We start from the raw sequence: 16961 nt of genomic DNA on the forward strand, positions 1-16961 counted from the left end.
CCACTATAAATAACTATATTCATGGTGAAAATTGTGGATAACGTGTGCTGATTAGTTCATACCGACACTATGTCTTCCCATAAACCTATTTGATCAAATTTATTTGATCAGTTGTAGGCCGTAACCCCTACCGGCTGGGAGCCTTCTGTATTTATAGAGGTAAAAGTGTCGCATGTATAGCCACACAAGCGGATGCCCTTACTAGCATCTTTTTGTTTTAGAAGCCAAAATCCTTCTAGTTGTTGGAGCAGGAAGTCAGACCTCTGGTAGCAGCCCACACACATACGGTTCTTAGTAGAGATACAATGTTCCCCACGAGGAGTTTTCCTAGGGAGTGATGCTTGGCTGCCCTGAGAAGTGAGTGCCTAGGGTGGAGCCAATGGGGTCAAGCATCTAAGTATCTGCTCTGAATAGCGTAGCCTCAGGGGAAACTCCATGTGGGATCAACAACTATTGTCCTGGCCAACCATAAGAATTGTGCTTGTATTATTTTGAACTATCAAACATTCAAGACCAAACACCAAAACATTGTGTCTTTTGTGTCTTCAAGTGTATGCAAAATAATTTAACATCAAACAACACACTTTCTTTTGAGTCATTTTGAGTCTAAACACTTGCAAACATTGAGTCCTCATCAACATTGTGTCCTCTTGTCATGAAAAACAGTCAAAAATTCAGATTTGGTCACAACAAAACAACTTCATAGATTGGAAAAATTACACAAAGTTTGCAGAAACGCATCTGTGTCTGATAGAATAGCATTTGTGTCATCTAACCATGTTTGTGAGGGGCAGAAACGCATCTGTGTCTTTCGAGCAACATTGTAGTGTCTCATAAACACGTATGTGTCTGACAGAACCACGTCTGTGTCATTTAAGTGCATCTATGTCTGACAGAATAGCGTCTATGTCATTTAAGCGCGTCTGTGAAGTATACAGGCATGTCTGTGTTCAGGATTGAAAACTTTCATAATTCAGCAAACAAAAACAGTGAGTTTTAGACATATTGAGCTTCCTAGGTTATCTCTCTGGGTTTCTCATCTAGCATTCAACTTGTCTTTGGGTCTCACAAATTCCGTCATTTCTTTACACCTTACATTACATTCACATTTGTCTAAATTTGAGTCAAAAGGTCACTTGCTTGTCCTCATCATACTTTGTCAACACACTACATACAACAACATTTTGCTAAGTGGTCCCTCATCAAGGTCTATCACCTTTGGGTCTCATTTGGTCTTACTTAGAGTCAAGGTCAACTTACCTCATCAAGAGAAACTATCCTCTCTTTGGAAGTCACACCTACTCTACTACATACATACTTGGTCTTACACTTTGGACATTGCAAGTACACTTTAAATTCATTTACATTCCATCCAACCCTTGATCTTCCATACAGTGCGATCCAAAATCATTTTTTCTGGATCAAGCTCTACAAACAATCAAGTGAATACTAAAACAATTTCCAAGTCACGAAGGAAGTACACTCCATTGGGAGAACCACTTGAGTTAGTTTTCAAGAAGCTAGTGGCAAACAATGTAATCATAGTTCCAGATTTTCCTCCATATGAACCAAAGGTCAAACCAAATTGGTGGAATGATGATGAGTATTGCGAATTTCACAAGAGAAAGGGTCATAAAATAGGAAATTGTCATCGACTGAAGAACATCATACAAGATCTCATTGATAGAGGTGACATTGAAATTGAAGGACACTCATCCAATGAAGAACATGAGATGTTTAAGGAACCATTCCCAAAGCATGATAAGGGAAAAGCTGCAGCCATAGACGACCAAACCAACTATACAAGAACATCTTATAACTATGATTCAACTATCTATCACATTTCAATGGACAATTATGTCTCTACCATTATCATCAAGGACAAAACACCTGACAATTCTACCCAAAGACCCAAGATTGTCCTAAAAGGAATTGGATCTTCTTTTGAACCTACCTCTGAATGTAATGTCACAACTCATCTAGGTAAATTCACTTTGCAAGGTGCTCTAGCTAAAAATACTACTTCCTCATCGACCAAGCTTGAGTATGACCTTGTAGAACAGTTAGGGAAGACATCCGCGCTCATCTCCATCCTTGAGCTCTTACACATATCTCCCACACATAAAGCCATTCTTGATAAAATCTTGAGAGACATTGTTGTTCCTACTGATCTGAATGTGGACCAGTTTCAAGCCATGGTGCGGTACCTTTCCATTCCACACTCTCTTACATTCATAGAAGGTGATGACACCTCCGTAAGTCAACCACATAATGCACCTTTACACATTGAAGCTGGGTGAATTCACAAAGCTGGTTCCCACTTTTGCCAACGAAGGAATTTGGCAAAAGTGGGAATTTCGGATTTGCCAGTGTTCGAGCGAAATACAAATGTTCGCTCGGACTACCCCTGGGAGTCCGAGCGAACCAAACTGTTCAGTTGGGTTCGCTCGAACATCGAGTGGGTTTGCTCGAACATCGAGCGTGCCAAAATCAAGCTCACTTGTTCGAGCGAATGGGGGTTCGCTCGAACCCCTTTTGGTTCGAGTGAACCCAATCCGATCAAACTCGTGTTCGTTCGAACCCCAAAAATTAGAAGTTTCTCCCAAAAAATTTCAGAGTTCTGAAGAATTAATGACTTCGGAGCTCTGTTTCAATGCACGAATGAAATAATCTTGATAACCCAAAAATATTAGATGGTAGTACTCGAAGCAAGCTTTCCAACGAATATAATTTTGTAATATTTTGAATTTATTATGTTCTTGATTTTTTAATTTTATTAAAAATTGGTTTTTCACCAAACATGAACTTCTCTGTTCAACGCATTGGGAAAAATAAGAAACTAATTCAAAAAAATTCTGAAAAATATCTATGCCCTTGGTATTGATGTCTTCTTTCTAACAAAAAAAATAAAATTGAATTTTGATTTATATAGAACAAGTTATGTGTTCAAACGTAAACCTACGTTTGAATTATGACTAGTCGGACTTCAAAACTTTATAAAATGAAAAATATTGAACATATCGCTATAAAACCAAATGCAAGCCCTGGATATTGATGTTACAAACCAAAATTCGAAAGAATTGAGTTTTTATCATTTATAGAAAAAAAGTTATGCATTTCGGGAGGCACATCACTCTTAAAAAATGTAGTTTGTTGTAAAAAACTACTTTTCGAGGGAGATGGAAAATTTTTAAAAAAATCTTTCAAAAAAATTTGAAAAAAATGTATATAGAATCTACAAACAAAATTCTAGAAATCACTAATTTACATCATCTTCAAATTTTTAATAGTTTAAAAGTTATTGTTCTCAGAAGTTGAAGATTATTTTAAAAATGTACATCTCAGTGTCAAAAGTGGCAAAAAAGTGGGAACCATTATTGTGAGTTCACCCAGCCCTTCATACACAAAAATTGAATAAAATGACTCTTGATACATGGAGGAGTAGGTCTAAACATTTGTACATTGAGAACTATTAAAGAATTGAGATATTGTGATAAAGTTGTGAATTTTACAAACAAAATTACCATCAAGGCATATGATGATGAAGAGTGTTCATCTAAAGGCACAGTCACCTTACCTCTCAGAGTTGGGCCAGTTACAAAGGATGTGGTTTGTCAAGTCCTAGACCTAGATCTCACATACAATATATTACTAGGACATCCTTGGATTCATGAAATGAGGGCAGTCCCATCTACATATCACCAATGCATCAAGTTTCCTCACAATGGAGTTGAAATAACAGTTAATGGAGATCCTAATCCATTCATTTACTGCAATGACTTGAGACTGAAAACTGAAATGATCATTCCAAGTAATAGGGAAGTTGTTCCTTCTTCTGCATACATTGATCCTGAGTCATTAAAACCTTCGACATCAAAACAAGGTGAGCTTAAAGGCAAATTCCAAGACAAGGGCATGGGTGAATACACTTTGAATCAAACCATGTACTTACAACAAGTCATAAGTTCACCAAAAGAATATGGAATACCACATCCTAATAAGCAGGTATCTATCATTATACTCAAATGGGACCCTACTATCTTTCAAAGATGGGGTGAACTGGAAGAGGAAGACTTATACAAAATGCTTTACAAAGACCTTGAAAATGATACACAAGATCACATCAGCATACCATGTGAAAAGTATGGCAAAGGGTTCAAGATTCTACAAAAATTTAGGTATGATGGCAAAAGCCCTCTTGGCTTAAGAAAAGAAGGCATCATTGAACCTTTACAACCTGAATTGACATTCAAAAAGGAATGCTCGAAGGGAATTGGTTTCATGACTTCCGAGGTCCACACTCAAAGGACAGAAGAAGCATTACAAATCAAAGCTACCAAAATTCAACAAGAGAATCGCTATTCCACAGACTCCAATGAATGGGAATGGGGTTCAAACAAATTTACCAGTGACTACGAGATCACCGAGACATTCAGAGAGCCAGATGAACCCACAGAAGAAGAGGAATTTTATGAAAAATTCAAAGTTGGTCAAGAAACAACCCCAGAGGATCCCATATAGTCCTTGCCTCTAGGTCCTAGGTCGAAATCACATAGAATGAGAACACCTATCTCAGAATGCGCTACTAGGGATAATAATTTAGATTTGTTCACGATCGAGATTGATGAAGAGAGTGCCAACAATGACCTTGATAACCACCTCGACATACCTAAATATAACTGCATCTTCACTCTTAGCCCTACTAACTTCAAAGACATCAAAGGCCTTCCCCTTGTTCACCACCAACTTATTGACTGGGACCATGAAGGACCTGCACAGTTTGACACATTCCAAAATGATGAAGCTTTTATTGACTATCTTGGCATACGAGATGATCTTCCCCTTGGGGACCATAAAGCGGGATACACCATAGAACTCAATAGCGTGGCATATTTTGGTGAGGGTGTCAGGCCTTGTAGTCACAAAAATATAAAAATAAAAACAAACCAAGAGTCTTATGGTGAAAATCACATTGTGGTGTTGTCTGACCCCCAAAAAGTAAAAAGAAAGGGCATATCTAAGGGCGAAAACCTCTCCGAGGCACCCGAAGATGGAAGGCTCGACATTCTCTGAGAATCATATGAAGAAAAGTCATCCATGTTGGTAGAGGAGACTATCATAACAAACATTGGCACAGAAGAAGTTCCACACAACATATTCCTGGCTCAATCTTTGACAGAGTCAGAAAGGTCAAAATTCATAAGTTTCTTCATAGAATGACAAATCAACTTTGCATGGTCATATGCTAATATGCCTGGATTGGATCCGGATTTGGTAATGCATCAATTGATAGTTAAATCGGGGGCAAAACCAGTAAAATAGAAATTAAGAAAGATGCATCCACAACTCACATTATTAGTCAAAGCAGAGCTTGAGAAATTATTGGATGTCATATTCATATGCCCAATTGATTATCCTGAATGGATCTCCAACTTAGTGCCTATCAGTAAACTAGATCGTCGTATCAGAATATGTACAGATTTCAGAGACATCAACAAAGCTTGTCCTAAGGATGATTTTCCATTACCAAATATTGACTTGATTGTTGATCTCACAACAGGTCATGCGATGTTATCTTTGATGGATGGATTCTCTAGTTACAATCAAATAAAAATTGCATCTGAGGACCAGTATAAAACAGCACTCACTTGTCTGTGGGGAACTTTCTACTAGAATGTTATGCCCTTTGGGCTAAAAAATGTAGGCGCTACATATCAAAGAGCCATGACTACTATCTTTCATGATCTCATGCACATGACTGTGAAAGATTATGTTGACAACCTCTTGGGCAAATCAATAGACAAAGATACACATTTGGACATACTTTCAATCATCTTTGATAGGTTGGAAAAGTATAAAGTAAGATTAAATCCCAAGAAATGTGTCTTTGGAGTAACCTCCAGGAAGCTCCTGGGATTCATTGTCTCAAAAAGAGGAATCAAAGCCGGTCCAGCAAAAGTCAAGGCCATCCTAGAGATGCAACCACCAAGAAATATCAATCAACTTTGATCTTTGCAAGGGAGACTCTAGTCCATACGAAGATTCATCGCACAACTTGCAGATAAGTGTAATCCCTTTCAGCACTTGCTACATAAAAACATCAAATTCAAATGGGATGATAATTGTCAACAAGCTTTCGAGACACTCAAAGATTATCTTCTGAATCCACCAGTTTTGATGCCACCAATTCTAGATCAACCTCTATTACTATACATATTAGCTACTTCAACAGCACTGGGGGCACTCTTAGCACAACAAGTTGCTGGGGGCAAATAAAAGGAAGTATACTATATCAGTCACACATTGGTGGGATATGAGCTAAACTACACACCAATTGAGCATGCATGTCTCACTATGGTCTTTGCTTCGCAGAAACTATGACATTACATGCTAACTCATAAGACTAAGTTGGTTGCAAGGATCTATCCATTGAAATACCTTCTCCATAAAGCAACACTTACTGGGTGACTAGCCGAATGGGTGATGCTCCTGAGTGTATTCGACATCAAGTATGTGGATAGAAAAGCAATAAAAGGACAAGCTCTCGCAGATCAGTTAGTAGATGCTCCTATGTTAGATGATGTTCCTCTAATTTTAGAATTTCCAGATGAATCCATTTTAACAATGTCACATGCAAAGCCTTGGAAACTATACTTTGACGGCTCATACACACAGCATGGGGCAGGAACTGGCATCCTCTTCATAACCCCTCAAAGGGATTCTATACCAAAATCATATCGATTATCATTTTCCTGCACTAATAACATAGCGGAATATAAGGCATTAACAATTGGATTACAGATTGCAGTTCAGTGGAAGATCCAAGAACTTCATGTTTTTGGGGACTCTCAACTTGTAATTCATCAAGGAATTGATGACTACCAAACAAAATATGAGAAATTAATGCCTTACAAAAGAATGGTGGATGACTTGAAACTACATTTCACAAAGATAAACTTTGAGTAGATACCAAGAGAACAGAATAGAGACGCGGATGCCATGGCTACAATTGCTTCACTAATTGATCTACCACCGAATGAGACCCGCTATGAGTTCTTGGTGGATAACCTTTTGGTTCCCTCATATGAAATCACTCCTACTGAGATGATATGTGTTGTTGGTCCTGAGTCCCAGTTATATGGTTCCATTTTCGCATACCTTCGTGACAATACCCTACCTCTTGATCTATCCAATAACCAACATCGCACTTTCATTCGCCAATCTTCTTGATACGTCATTTTAGCCGATATCCTATACCATCAAGGTCTAGATGGCACTCTTCTTAGATATTTAGAAAGCGATGAAGGTCAGATTGCATTACGTGAAGTACATGAAGGGATATGTGGTCCACATTCTAGTGGTCCTACCTTAGTCAAGAAACTCATTAGGACTGGATAGTACTGGCCCAATATGGAAAAAGATTCATATCAGTTTGTCAAGAAATGTAAGTAGTGTCAACTTCATGGAGACCTCATCCATGCGCCAGCGTAAGAACTTCAACCAATTGTGACTCCTTGGCCCTTTTGTCAGTGGAGACTCAATCTCATAGGCAAGATTCACCCTCCATCTTCCAATGGTCATAAATTCATCATCACTGCCACAGAGTATTTCACAAAATGGATCGAAGCCATGCCTCTCACACAAGTCACTAGAAAAAAAATTGCTACATTCATTCTCAACTATATCATTTGTCTGTACGGTATTCCTGTTTCCATCATCACTGATAACAGGCATCCCTTCAAAAATCAAGATGTTCGTGAACTCTATGACCACTTTCATATTACCCATCATTTTTCCACACCTTATTATCCCCAAGGTAACGGTCAAGCTGAGGCGTCTAATAAAACAATCCTTAAAATCTTGAAAAAGACAGTCGATGACATTGGCCGTAATTGGCATATCCAACTTAATCCTGCACTTTGGGCTTACCGCACAAGTGTCTGCACACCTACAGGAGCTACACCCTATTCACTTGTCTATGACACTGAAGCTATCTTTCCTATTGAGGTTGAGTTACCCTCTTTATGAGTCTCTTTGCAAAACATTATCAGTGATGAAGACTACAGGGTCTCTTGCTTACAAGAACTTGAATTATTGGATGAACGAAGATAAACTGCTTTTAATCATCTCAAGGCTTATCAACAACGAATGATTCATAGCTACAATCATAAAGTCAAGTCTCGCACATTTGAGGAAGGTGACTTGGTCCTCAGAGAAAATCCTAAAAATCAACAAGACAGAGAGAAGAAGGGCAAGTTCGAACCAAATTGGCTTGGTCCTTACATCATCACAGTAGCATATGGATTTGGTGCATATCAGCTCTCAACCATAGAGGGTGAACCTTTGGAGGATCCTATCAACAGCATGCACCTTCACAGGTTTTATACATAGCTCTTCAGAGTATCCTAATTCAAAAATACAAAAAAATACAAAAAAAAATAAATAAATAAATAAAAAATTTAAAATTGGAAAATAGAAAACAATTCGTCCAATGGTGAAAACCACTTCGGTTGTGCCTTGGACAGGTACCATGGTGAAAACTGGGTCTCCAGTGCCATGCGTAGAGACATTGCTCCTCCCTCCTTCAGGATTCAATCTCATCTTTCACTTCTGCACACACTCACAACCTATCCATCCATAATAAACTTACCCATTCCCATCATGGCTTGTTATTGATATACCCAAGATTGGTTCGCCATTCATAATAAACATTCCTTTTCATCCCTTTCCATCCATAATAAATCAGCTCCTATCTATGGTGAAGGCAAATCCTACGTCTAGTAATGGGTGTGGAACTAAGAACATCACCTGTTTCGAGGAGTACAGTTTCTTCCAGTTTTCTTCAGTCTATCCGTGCACAATCCGTAATAAAGAAACACTTGCATTGTCAATCCGCAATAAAGTTTCATCTTCTCCGCAATAAAGTATCAATTTCATGGATTCAATTAGTTTCACATGAGACACAACAGCAACAATGGGCTTCAACAAATCAAATCTTTCAACAGACTCAGACAACATATGGTTCAGTGCTATCTATCCTTTTTGTAAAAGTAAACATTGTGACCACAATCAAATAAACTTATACAAGTGACAAGAGACACTAAAACTTGAGGACTACAGTGGATGTTGGTGTTGAGTCTTGGTTTTTTTTTATTTTATCTTTTTGGTGACATGTCTTTTAGCTTTTCCAGGATGTCTCTGACTAGAGATTTTATCTCCAAGATGTCTTTGACTAGAAAAGCGAGGATGGGGTATCATCACCTATTTTTCTTTTGCTGTCTATGGATTGTCTCTTAGTAATGCTATGACTTGTCCAAGGATATGAGGATGCTGTGAGTCTAGTATGAGCTAGGGCATTCCTTGTTTGTAAGTGTCTTATCTCCATGTAAACATGTACAATGACTTTCTGGGTCGAACATATGCCTTGATTCTCATAACCTACTTGCCATAATAAAGCTCAATGATGATAACACACAAGAAGCTCTTTCACTTTCATATCTTCTATCTTCCATCCCCCTTTCTTGATTGACCTCCATCATCCTTCCTAAGTCTGTGTAGCCTGCTATCACACGACTGAGTATAATGACATGCCAAAAATATTTGCATCTCATGTAGTTGCACCTACATTATCACATATTAAGCATTTCATACATACATATAGATATCACAATTGCATCACATCCTGCACATAACACATGCTAGCACATTTTACATTTTCATCATGTAAATAGTTATTTGCATTATCATATTCATCTACATTTCATACATTCACATTCACATATGCATAACATATAAAAAACATAAAAGAACAAATATATTGCATTTCATTATGTACATATTTGTACCCATATCATAAGCATCACATAAAAACATCTTATAACATAGGTACACATGCATGTAGCTACCACAAGGATGAATCATCTCATATATATATATCAAAATCATAAGTGTCATGATATAATGATGTCAAAATCATCTGGCTACAATCACCCGAAGGTGTCTACATCATCATACAAAATGGTACAAAACTGATACAAAGAAACCCACTGATCACTCCTACCAATACTACTGGTAGTGCTATTCCTGTCCATGTCATGGTATCCCAAGCCACATGTCCAACCCTCATCTCCAATCCCGGATCCTAGAGCACTCATCTCAGTGCATCCCTATCTCCGTCTCGATCATAGGGTATCAACTCCCCATTGATTGATATCCTCAAAATCCTGTATACATCCTCTAAGGTGACTGTCATCTCACCCATCGGCAAATGAAAAATACAAGTCTCTGACTGCCATCTCTTAGCTAACGCAGTCAGCAACCCCATGTTCGCCTGAAACTTAGGCACATATAGAATAAATCGCAGACCCATAACCTCAATTGCGGCTCTGTCCTCAAATATCAGCTCTGGTCGTAACCTCTGAGTCAATGGGAATCTCTCCTGTGACTCTAGCATAGGTAGGTACTTCTGCAGTCAAGCAAAGCAATCATGTCTATCCTAGTGACACTCACTATTCATCACAGAGTGTTGCTTCTATCCTAGTGGTACTCCCTATTCATCACAAAGGACTACGTGTTTTGCACTCCCTATTCATCACAAAGTGCTGCTCATATTTGCACTCCCTGTTCATCACAAAGTGCTGCTCTTTTTAGTACTCCCTGTTCATCACAAAGTATTATGTCTTGGTACTCACTGTTCATCACAAAGTGCCTTGATCTATCCTAGTCTTCCCTAGAGGACTTGCTTGAGTGTATCCTCTTAGAAGCTTTTCCAATCGACAGCGTATGTCCATCACAGAACTGCTGATTTGACCTTGAAGACATAAATGCGCCTTCATAACATAAACGCGCTTATAGATTGCACAAATGCGCTTGCTTTGCACAGACACACCTGAAATACATAGATGTGCCTATGCTCAACATAGATGCACCTATCCTACATAGATGTGCCCACATTTCACAAACGCACCTGCACAACAAAAATGTGCTCGCATTTTGCACAGACGCTTTTCCCAGCATAGACGCTCCTGGCACCAATGCAGACGTGCCTTGACAATTTTTGACATTTTTTTTGACATTACCTAAAGTGCATTTATTGCACTACCTAGGATGCATTAATGACAACATTTATTACAACAAAGTACAAAGAGTTTTTGCAGTACTTACCGGCTCTCCTGCATCTGCTGGCCTCTAAAATCGGCGAACATGATCGAATCTGTGAACCAATGCCATCGCTGTTGACTGTTGCTGCTCTATTCTCACTCTGCACTTTGATCTCTTAGATGTGTGGATGATAATGAGGATGTTCCCCTCGTGGTCTATCTTATAGACTACCCTAGCCTACGTTCCCCGAGTCAGTCTTCTTTATCCCGTGACTCTGTCACTTCATCTGGTCAGTCCATTCTAGCCTTTCTTTCTTATCGAGAGATTGTCTGCGATCTTTTCAGACATTTTCATCCAATCTCTCGAGGGGGCATATCATTCCCATCTTGGGGAAACTTTGTATCAGTTCATCTTATCTTCTTTGAAACAACACGACAAGCTGCATTGTCTCAAAGAGGGGCAAAATGTAGACACCTAAAATTGTCATGTCTAATTAAATAAATATTTTTATTTATTTAATTACTTTAGCCTAATTCTTCTATTAATTAAATAAATTTTTATTTATTTAATTAATTCATTTATCCTCTTCTAGCCTTATTTCTCATTTAAATAAATACATTTATTTATTTAAATTACTCTTTTCCTAAATTAAATAAATATTTTATTTATTTAATTGATCCCACTTCTTCTATTAATTAAATAAATCTTTATTTATTTAATTAATTCATTAACCTTTTCTACCCATGACACATGTCATTCATCTCTTAATTCATACACTACCTACCCTCTCATTATTTTATTATTTCTTTTACCTACCCTCTAATCATAGCTGACCATTTATCTTTTACACCTCTCAATCTCATCCCTCCATTTCTTATAGTGTCTTCTATATAAGAGGATGTTTCCTTCATTATCAACCCTGACTAACTCACTATGCATTCAGCCCTGACTATGCTTTCGAACTTGCATATGCAATCAAGCCTACTTGCAACCACATTTTCGTTCTTTGTTGAGCTCTTCTGCACATAAAATTTGAGAGCAAATATATCAAGTAAGATCAATGGAGATAGGAAGAATGAAGATCCAAACCCTAGTGGACATGTGATGGTATAATCTTTGTGATTTCATTTGATTTGCATTGTCTTAGGTAATCTTCATATGTTATGATGGATCTTTGTTGTTGTTAGGCTAGGGTTTTTGTGGTTGAATTCATTATAGCCTTTCAACATTGTTGTTATCCATTTTCACCGTATACAGTTTCTATTAACTGATGATGATTTTCATGTTATGCGATTTTCTTGGTGGTGTAGTGTGTTGCAGTTGATCTTGCCATGATTTCCAATGGAGTTGTGTGTTTAAGAATTTTATTTAGGACCATGTTATGCTATGTAAATCATTAAATTGGTCAAGTGGTTGATCCTTGTATTGTGTGATACGATTTTGTAATTGAGAGTTGAGGGTTTAGTCGACCTTGTAATCAAGGTTGATGAATCGTGTATATAGGTGATATATTCATATAATATAGGTGTCGATGTTGTGTTTGCATTATAAAAAATTAGTGAATGTATGAACATGAGATCTATCCTTTGGTGAAGTGTTTGGTTTTGTAGAGCATACATTTGTGCTTAAATGAAACTATAATCAATCATTCGAAGATGCTATTCTTTCAGTTCATTTCTTTTGGACTGTACTCTGAATCTTGTTGTAAGTAAGTGAGACTTCCCTAAGGGTTGTAGCCTTCCAGACTATTATATTTGAGCAGTGCATCTGAATGTATGTGCATTCCCCATTGTAATATTTTCATAAAATACTGCAAAGTATCATCTTACTGTGGGTAGGTTCCCACCATAGTTTTTCCCTTAACCAGATTTTCCAAATAAAAATATTGGTGTTGTGTTTTCCTATCAATTTGTTTATTTTTCTTATTAATGTAGTTTATCAGATCTAATTTTAAAGTTAAATTTGTTGATCCAGTGAAGACTGATTCAACCTCCCTCTAAATCTTCCTTCTTTGTTGCTAATAACAATTGGTATCGAAGCTAGATCCTCTGGTAGAAGCTTAACTACTTGAGAAGATCCGAGATGGCAGATCAAGGTGTTACCTTTAAGAAGGATAATCTGAGGTTTGACGGAAGTAACTATGCTATATGGAAGAATCAGATGGAAGTGCACTTGAAATGTCTTAGAGAGGATTACTGGAAGATCACAAAGAATGTCTATTCAGTTCCTCTGAATGGACCTTCTACTCCAGATGAGGTCAAGGAAGATGAACATAATATTAGAGTGAAGGAAGCATTTATTAGTTCCCTAACTGATTCTAAGATGACAAATATAATGGGACTTCAGACCACACATGAGATCTAGGAAAAGCTCGAGATCCTTTATGAAGGTTATAAACATGTGAAAGTTGCTAAGTTGCAGAGCTTAAAAGGATAATATGAAACATTGAAGATGGAAGATGATGAGAACATACACTCTTTCATGGCTAAGGTAATTGACCTTGTCCTAGGTATCAGATGTGCCAGTGGAACCATTGAGGGAGATGAAATTGTTTCTAAGGTGTTAAGATCTTTGCCTCCTAATTATAAGCATAAGTTTTCTGCTATTGATGAGATGCAAAGTGTGACTACAGTAACAAGAGACATCTTGGTTGGAAACATTGCTGCATTTGAGCTGAGCAAATTTGGAGAATCACATAGAAAGTATGAGATTGTATTTAAAGCATTTGCATCTATATCTGGTAAAAAGAACTATGATCTTGATGAGTGTAGAATATCTAGATATGAGAGACAAAGAAGAGACATGGAAGAGAAAGAAAGAGATCTAGATGAGCTTGAGCACTGATTGCTTGGAGATTGCCTAAAGGAGCTCATAAGTATGATGGAAAGTTAACTTTGAAATATTTCTCTTGTAATAATATAGGACATTTTGCCTCTAGATTCCTGGAGAGAATGGCTAAGTATGATAGGCATGATAAGTTTGATAAGAATGATAGGAATGAGAGATACGAAAATCATAAGAAGTATGATAAACACTACAAGATTAACAAGAATATTAGGAATCAAAAGAACTATTATTATGGTACTGATGAAGGTGTTATAGATGAAGAATCAAAAGGAGATGAGGTTGTGTTTATTGCCATTAAGAAAGATAGACCTATACCAGTTGATTCCACTACCTACACTATTGAGGAGAAAGATTTAGCTACTAAAGTTGAAAAGAAAGATGAATGTGTGATTGACAAACGTTGTTCACATCATATTACCGGTAATAAAATAAGATTTGTATAGAAAGGTATGATGGTGGAATAGTTGGATTTGGAGATGACAAAGCCTGTGTAATCTGCGGGAGAGGTTATATTTCTTTTGATGGTAAGCATAACATTGATGTTGTCTTGTATGTTCAAGGTTTGAAGCATAATCATTTGAGTGTTGGACAGATGGTTGATAAAGGCAATGATCTACAATTCAAGGATGAAAAATGCAAGATCTTAAATGTCTCTCGTATAAAGATTGCATCTGGAACTAAGAATGAAGGTAACATTTTTTATTTGAATGCTAGTGAGAAAAGTTGTCTGATTGCTCAGATTGGTGAGAGTTGTTCGTGGCATAGGAGAATGTATCATACAAATTTTGATTCAATGATTAAAATCAATTGTACACATGTTGTTAGAGATCTACCTAAGATTGTTAAGCTTGCTAATCTGGTATGTAAGGAATGTCAGTTGGGTAATAAAACAAGACTTTATTTCAAAAGTAAATAGTATACATCAGATGGAATGCTAGATCTTATGCATACTAACCTATGTAGACTTGAATATGTTAGAAGTGTGCAAGGTGATAGATATTTTATGTTGCTAATTGATGATTATTCCTCGATGATGTGGGTTGTCTTTTTGAAGGAGAAATCAGATGCATTGGACAAATTCAAGATATTAAAAGCAAAGGTTGAGGCCGAGTCTAGATTGAAGGTGAAGTGTTTGAGATCCGATAGAGGTGGAGAATTATGTTCTGGTGAGTTGAATTCATTATGTGATAAGAATGGGATTAGAAGACTATTATCTGCTCCTAGAACCCCTTAGCAAAATGGAGTTGATGAAAGGAACAATAAAATTGTTTTGGATGCTGCAAGGACTATGTTGAGTGAAGGAAACACTCTGAAAATATATCGAAGAGAATCTATTAGCACTGTTGTTTACACATTCAACAAAGTTCATATCAAAGGTGATACCGGTAAGAATCCTTATGAGCTATGATTTGGTCATGTTCCTACTATGAGATATTTCAAAGTATTTGGTAGTAAATATTATATTAGGAGAGATGAGGATATAGGAAAGTTTGATGCTAGAAGTGAGCAAAGCCTATCGGTGCTACAATAAGAGATTGATAAAAATTATGTAAAGTGAAAATGTGAAGGTGGATGAGAACCTTAGGAAAGAGATCAGAGCCTGTGGTTATGATGATGGTCAACATGTTAATTTAGCTCATGTTCAAACTGGAGAGCCTAAGTAGAATGATCTAGTAGAGAAAATTAACCTGAATGTTACTGTTGCTAGTGAAGAGGTATAGGAACCTGATAATCAAAACAATAAGAAGACTCCAAGGTATGTAAGATTGAATCAATCTAAAAATCAGATTATTGGTGATAAGAATAAAGGTGTAATTACTAGAAGAAGGTTAGCTACTGAAGAAGTGTGTTTAATTTTTAAAGTTGAACCTAAAGATGTTGTTGAAGCGCGCAAAGATGAAAATTAGATGAGAGCTATGGAAGAATAATTAGATTAGTTTGAGAAGAAAAATACATGGGAACTTGTGCTTAGACCAAAGGATAAGAATGTTATTGTTACTAAATGGGTACTCAGAAATAAATTGAATAAAGCTGGTGAAGTTGTTAGAAATAAAGCTAGACTAGTCTGCAAAGGACACTCTCAGAAAAAAAGGAATTGATTATGAGGATATTTTTGCTCCAGTGGCCAGACTGGAAGCTATTAGGTTGTTTCTTGCATATGCTGCTTATAAAGATTTCAAGGTATATCAGATGGATGTCAAATCTACCTTTTTAAATGATGAGCTAGAGGACGAAGTCTACATTGAGTAACCTAATGGATTTTCATTATCATATGATGGAGACATGGTATGTAAGTTGAAGAAAGATCTTTATGGATTGAAGAAAGCCCCTAGAGCCAAGTATGCTAGACTAGATAAATACTTGTTGAAACTCAGATCTACTAAAGGTGTTATTGACAATAATTTATATTTTAAGATAGAGAATGATAACATCCTGATTGTTGAAGTCTTTGTTGATCATATTATCTCTGGAGGTGATAATGACTTGAACATGAAGTTTTTTGGTGATATGAAGAAAGAATTTGAGATGTTTGTGATTGGTGAAATTAAATTTTTCTTAGGTTTACAAATTTCATAGATTGGAAAAGGTATATTCATATCTCAAACTAAGTATGTGAAGGAATTGTTGGAGAAGTTTGGGTTAGATGACTTCAAAATGGTTGGAACTCCTATGGTGGCTAGTTGGAAATTGTTTAGGAATGATGAATCTCATAAAGCTAATCAGAGCTTGTATAGATCTATGGTTGGTGGACTGTTATATCTTACTCAGAATAGATCCGACATTATGCATGATGTGTGAATGGCTGGCAGATATCAAGATGATCCAAAAGAGAGTCATGTCACTGTTGTTAAGAGTATATTTAAATACTTGAAGGGAACTATGGATTATGGTTTGTGGTATCTGAGGAATGATAATTTCATGTTGTGTGCTTACACTGATGCAGATTGGAATGGTGATGTTGATGATCGGAAAAGCACTACTAATGGAGCATTCTTTATGTGTAAGAAGTTAGT

The sequence above is a fragment of the Cryptomeria japonica genome, chromosome 9 (genome assembly GCF_030272615.1).
Source record: "Cryptomeria japonica chromosome 9, Sugi_1.0, whole genome shotgun sequence".
Taxonomy (NCBI): domain Eukaryota; kingdom Viridiplantae; phylum Streptophyta; class Pinopsida; order Cupressales; family Cupressaceae; genus Cryptomeria; species Cryptomeria japonica.